This window comes from Lygodium microphyllum, unplaced genomic scaffold (genome assembly GCF_053477565.2).
Source record: "Lygodium microphyllum isolate KBCC unplaced genomic scaffold, Lygodium_microphyllum_v1.1.10 scaffold_33, whole genome shotgun sequence".
Classification (NCBI taxonomy): Eukaryota; Viridiplantae; Streptophyta; class Polypodiopsida; order Schizaeales; family Lygodiaceae; genus Lygodium; species Lygodium microphyllum.
In genome coordinates this window covers 2,017,661-2,024,268 of record NW_028229516.1, presented here as the reverse complement: position 1 = coordinate 2,024,268, position 6,608 = coordinate 2,017,661, and the positions used below count along the sequence as shown (strand labels likewise).

The 6,608-nt window shown below is 37.9% G+C and overlaps 1 long non-coding RNA gene and 1 pseudogene across 1 annotated transcript; both read right to left on the bottom strand.

The window, feature by feature from the left end:
• Positions 1 to 2,047: 2,047 nt before the first annotated feature.
• On the bottom strand, positions 2,048 to 2,526 carry LOC148009199 (uncharacterized). The gene is made up of 3 exons (XR_015689863.1): positions 2,478 to 2,526; positions 2,243 to 2,335; positions 2,048 to 2,154 (listed from the first exon to the last, which is right to left on the bottom strand). It is a non-coding gene; the product is annotated as an uncharacterized LOC148009199 (long non-coding RNA).
• Positions 2,527 to 3,523: 997 nt separating this feature from the next.
• On the bottom strand, positions 3,524 to 5,975 carry LOC148009198 (pyrophosphate-energized vacuolar membrane proton pump 1 pseudogene; annotated as a pseudogene).
• Positions 5,976 to 6,608: the final 633 nt, after the last annotated feature.

Here is a 6,608-nt window from a genome sequence, read left to right as displayed (position 1 = left end):
AATAGTATTGGGGGAGGATGTGCTTGGAGAACGAGGATATCATGGTGATTGTAGGAGATTCCACCACATTGTAGCTGTTCTAGCATAGCTTTAAGCGAAAGCGTCCTAAGGTGCAACATATCCAAGCTCAACTCTAATCATCCGATAGAGCCTCTGAAAATTGTTTGTAGCATTGACAAATGGGAGAAGGCATCCATGATAATGAGGGAGTTGGTGTTCGTGCAGGATGTCATGGTGTTTAGTAGAGTAGGAGAAGACTCATCGTTTTGTTTTGTTTTTATTTCCATGCATTAGTCCTCACTTGTGACTGTGTTGAAGCGGTAAGAGAGAAAGCTGAGTTGACTTGTTGGCTAACAATGGAAATTTATGAGACATACGTATTGTTCTATATGTAAAGCTGTTTGGAAGGCCGTGACCTTTGGAGCACCACGATCATGAGAAAGCACTATGGAAGCTAAAGTAAATAGTGTTTAAGATATGGGTCCTTAACCTTGAAAAGCTTAGATGAGGAAGGATGTTATTATTACACATATTGTTGATGAGGTTTTGATGGGGGATGAAAGAGTTAGAAGACTGCAACGATAGCGATGAAAAAGTAGATGAATGTGATAAAGATGGTGACCAAGCTTCCTATGATCTATTTGGAGTGCATAAAATAAGAATGAATTCTGGCACATTCCATAAGTTGAAAAGCAGTGTTTGATGCTAAGAAGACACGTAACATTGCATGAATCACGTACATGTGTCCACATGTTTAAAGTGTTGAAGGTACGTGATCTATGAACTATTTAAGAGCGGTTGAAGACAAAGAAAGTTGCAATCAAAAGTGGGGAAAATAGTCAAAAGAAATGGCCCTCTAGCAAGAAAAAACTCATTACTTTTGAGAACCTTCATACATCATATTGACAAATGTATTTGTATCAAAATATTCATTGTTAAATTTTTCAACAAGAAGAAATTTTTATATCAAAATGGTTCTACAAAAACTTTTTTTGAATCATGTTTAATGATAATATCGAAAATCTAGAAGAAATAAGAAAATTTGTCTCAATAAGTGAAAGTGATTTACATAACCACTATTTTTTTTCAACTACTTACGGATGATTAGATTAGTGTACCAAGAGGATTTTGCAGAACCTACAAATGCCCTGAAAAATGAATTTCTCCCTACAAGACTAGCGTTAAGGACTAATGTTAAGGGCATGATATACGGCTACCTGTTTCAACTAAAGGTGAACGGAATGATATCCGATAGCCTCATTTCCGCCAATAGATGCAAAAAGACATTGCATGACAACAACAAGATGCTGACTATGACTATTCGATCATTGTGTATTGTAGAGAGACACGTTTATCACGATTAGAGAATACGTCCACACGCTTCTTCTTGTTGTCGATCGTCGGTCCCATCCCCTGCCTAATTCACAATGAACTTTCAATCGATCCCCATATAGGAAAAAAAGAGAATTCCCCATGGAATTCCCTAGTTGAAAATACATATAAGTGGGGAAAGTAAAAACTAGGGAAAATGGGACATTTCCTAGTGAGAATAAGTAGGGAATCACATAAGACCTTTCCTATTCCTACATAGGAAAATACAAAATTTTCTATGTAGGGAATAATTCCTATATAGGAAATATTTCATATATAGGAAAATTTTTCTAGAAGTGATTCCCTAGGTACTCTCACTAGAAAATCTCTCAGTTTTCCTATTTTTTACATTCCCTACTTATATGTACTTTCAACTAGGGAATTCCGTGGAAATTCTCTTTTTTCCTTATCACTTTATCTACTTTGCCCTTTCTCTTAGACATGCTAATATCAAACGAGAAATTGCACAATAAAATTTTAACTAGAAAATTATATAGAGAATGTCATCATTTCTAAGTAAGGATCAATAACATACATCTAATGATCAAAATAGATTAAAAAAATTAAGATATCAACATCTACTTCTAGCAACCAAAAGAAAAATGAAAATAATTTTAAAGGAACATAGAACTAAAAACGAATTAAGCAGCATGTGTGTCTTGATTGATTTATCACTTAAATCTCCAATATGTTGCAAAGTAATAAATGTTTGTCTACCCTCTTCTCTAAATTTCAACATGGGTGGCCGATAGATATCATCATATGATGGTATGTGTATCACTCCTATTGATACTCAAGTGATCAAATATCATTAGTTAGTATAACCATTTCAAAAAATGACTCATTATCAACATAAGAAAGTTGGTAATACCTGATTCTTGGCTTGAAGAAGTGTTAAGGCAAGCAATCTCAATGTCTTCCTTTCTTGCATTGTCTCTTGTGTCATCTTTAGTAACTTGTTTACCTATATATACATAGAGTTAACCAAAGCTCACGATAATACAAGGTTATGAAAAATTTCAATAACACAAAAGAAAGTAATTAGATATTTTGTATCAATTTGGGTCACCAAATATGTACAAGTTTTTTATCCTTAAATTTGGTACCTGCATCTTGACTTGAAGAAACATTATTGCAAGTAACCTCCTGATCTCCCTTTCTTACATCACCTCTTCTCCCACCTTTTAATGTTCTTTAATCTATATTTATATATATGCACATAATTACTTAAAGTTTAAAAATAGGAATAACTATGAACATTTTAAATTAGACAAAGAGACTAATTAAAGCGAGTTAATCTCAAAATGAATCACCTAATAAAGCAAGATGTAAAATATGTACAAATTTTAATTTTGAAAGTTTAGTAGAAATAAAGACATATACCTCTATCGTGATTTGAAGAGACATTAGGGCCAATGACCTCCTTAGCTTTCATTGTTTCATTATCTCTTGTACCATCATTTGTGATTTTGTTACCTTTATGTACACATAATAAACCAAATTTTAGAAACATAAGGGACCATTGTAAAACATCAAAACACACATTTGTAAAACACCAAAACATCAAAACACGCATATCTTTTTTTCCCTGTTCTTTACACCATCTGATAGTAAATTGAGCAGGTGAAAACAAGGAATTCATTGTTCATACTTTTATGGGCTCACCAACTTCTCCTTCTGGTTTTAAGCATCTTATAGACTTCCTGTTGAGAATAGTGCGCGAGGGAGATGAGGAACAAAGGAAGAGAGAAGAGAAGAGAGACACGGGACACCAGAAGTGAAACCCCAGAAGTGCATCAAGTGAGCATACATTAGCTGCAACATCAGCTCCTTAGCTAGAATAGATAAAACATCAAGTAGAATAAACATAAGCTTGAATAGATGAATTAACTAAAAATAGACAAACAACAACTGGAAACAATGAAACATCATCTAGAACAACTTAACAGCTCGAATAATAATGAAACATCAGCTAGAACATTTCAACAGCTAGAATAAGAATGAAATGAAATATCATCCCATCAGCTCGAAACATTTCTTATAAACAAAGCATGGAATAATTTCAATGCATTAGCTGTAATATAGATGAAATGATATGAAACGTAGCATGAAGAGCCAAAAATCAGTTGGAAAAAAGAAACATTTAGAATAATCAAATGATGAACAAACTACCGACAATCATCAGCAAGAGCTCATAAGTTTTCTTACTGTTGCTCAGAGCCCAAGCAAACATCTCAGCAATCTGCTTCTGGGACTCTGGGAGCATCTTTGTACGCCTGGCCTCCAGATCATCACGAAATCGCTCAGACTCTCTCTGCATCTGCAATTTCATCTCTTCTAATCTGAGAAAGCGCTCCCCCAAAGTGCGGATCACGGAGACCAATCTGAGAAAGCGGTCCCCCAAAGTGCTGTCAACTAGGGGCTGTTGATTGCACAAGCTAGACTTTGAGGAAGTCCTATGGTTGAGGAATCTGTCTATCTTGAAAGCCTTCGTGACCTCATAGTCTATACTGTGGCTGTGCTTCTTGTGGAGAGATGCGTAAGAAGTATCATGGTCATCCAGAGACTGGTTGTGATACCAGCATTATTACTTATGGGACCATATGCATCTATGGCTAGACAGGTGGCAATGGTACAAAGTATTCCAAGAGCTACAACTATGATCCCGTACATGGCTGCTAGGGTATGGCTGACATAGATGGCAACAGCAATAGCAAATATTGGAACAATTATAGACTTGTAGCCAAGTGCCAAACCAAATATGACATTGGTAGCAGCTCCTGTCCTGCAAGAATTAGCAACATCCTGGACTGGTTTGTATGTATTACTAGTGAAATACTTTGTAACGTAGCCAACTACCAACCCTGCCCAAATCCCTACTCCAACGCAAAAAAATAGTTTCCAGTTTTGAACCATCTTTGCACCACCGTTAGGATCATATTTGTAAAACGTGGATGGTAGTGCCAACCAACAAACGAAAGCTGCACCGAATGTCATTAAGATGGTGGATATCAGCACAACTGTCTCTTTAGTGTAGATTCAATATCCCTTAGATTTGAGATCTCGAACACATCAGTTGCAAATAAGGTTGTGATGAGGCACACCACAATGCCCATAGAGCTAATGAGTAGAGGGAAGCACATAGCAGTGAAGTCATGATTTGTGCCAAATGATGACATGGAAGCCACAACAAGAGCTACGCAAGAAGCTTCAGCAAAGGAGCCAAACAAATCTGAACCCATTCCAGCAATATCTCCCACAGTATCACCCACATTGTCAGCAATGATCGCTGGATTTCGCGGATCGTCCTTTGGGATATTCCTTTCTACTTTTCCAATAAGATCTGCTCCAACATCCACAGTTTTGGTATAGATTCCACCTCCAACCCTTTCAAATAGAGCCACAGATAAGCATCCAAGCCCATAGCCAGTGATGGCCTCAAAAAGGCCCTCCCAATCATCCTTGTAATAAAGCTGGAACAGTTTTATAGTGATGTATAAAACTATGAGGCCATTAGCAGCAAGTAAGAAACCCATCACCGAACCTGATTGGAAGGCGATTTTGAATACTTTGCCTATCCCTTTTCTGGCTTCCAAAGTTGTGCGAGCATTCGCATATGTTGTGATCATCATGCCCAAAAATCTCGACACTATGGACATCAAAGCTCCGTCAAAGCTCCCAATATAAATGCAAGTGTAGTGAAAATTGCTGTAAAGAGAGCTGGGGCACATTCCTGCTTTGGATCGTATCTGCAAGGCTGGGGCTTAGTACTGAACCCCTTCACAGATCCTAGGAACAAGAAAATTACAGCAACAAATATGGCCATGAAATAAACCAAATGCTTGTACTCTGTCAGTAAAAATGATGTGGCTCCTATGGATATGGCTTGTTGAATTTCAACGCATTTCCTAATAGCTGCTGCATCTGATTCCTCATCCAATCTATCCTCCTCGTCACAATCTGATGATCCATTGACGATGTTGTGATTGTGGGTGTCATTGTTATCGAGGAAGGTGTAGCCATTGCTGGCAGGCCTGGACTTGTGCTCGAAGGCCAAAAGACCGGTTGCGATAGGGATCTGGTGGTGGTTGGTCAGAATCATCTGCATCTTCATTAGTTAACAAGTTAGTTATACCATCTGCACCAGTAATTATACCCCACAAGCTAGTTAACAAAATACTGCTAAGGCACAGAGTAAAACCGCTTCAGGGGCTACACTACATTCTTGCAAAGTTAAGATGTTGAATTGGAAAGGTAAGCAAATGCATCATTAATCTCTGCCCATTCCAAGTACATATTCATGTCTCCCTGCATGTCAAATGCCACTGTCACTGTTTCACTGTCTCATTGTCACTGTCACTGTCACTGTCTCCCTGCATCAGTACCAGGCTGCCACTGTCTCCCTGCATGTCAAATGCCTGCTGGTTCTCGCCCACAATCAGGAAATTAGTGAAAAAGCAATTGCCCTTCTCGTCATTGTACTCAAAGGCATATGCCATGATGCTTTCTTCTATTAGCCCTGAGCTTCTGCTAACTTTTATTACCCTCCTCCCCACGATGCTGTTGATGTTTGCTTGCAAGTCAATAGTTATAACATCTCCCATCTCACCTACCCCTTTGATAGTAGTTGTGACTTTGGAGACATCAAAACTCCTCGAATGGAATGAAAGCACCATCAGCTTGCACAAATGTCTCTGCTGCATGAGCAAACATCATCAAGTATCAATATTGTCATATCAAGAAACGGAAACTAGAATTCTTCTTTCAACTCATAGAGAAGTTTATAAAATGGACAATACAAAATGTCTTAACAAGAGATAGCTCAAAAACAAGTAGCAAAGAGGGAAACCTGGGTTCACACTTGTAAAAATGCCATACCACCGCTCATCTGTAATAAAAGACGTTGCCCTTTCCACTACACTCAAATAAACACCATGTCCAACATTTGGAGGCTGTGGACGGAACATCTTCTGGTTGGGGTAGTCCAAATCAACCACAACATGTCGATTTGTCAGAAACCCCCTGAGGAGTCCCTGTCCTACTTTGTACTATGGTTCCAAGTGTACCAAATGTCTCCTGACTTGCAACCTTTGAAATTCACCAGAGAGAGAAACGTATCAGAATTGTCAAACTAGTAATGATGGGACAATTATTTACATATATTGCAACTAAAAATCTGCCAATCTTCACCTCTACAGTGTAAAAAACACCATCAATTGTTTGATTGATATATGATG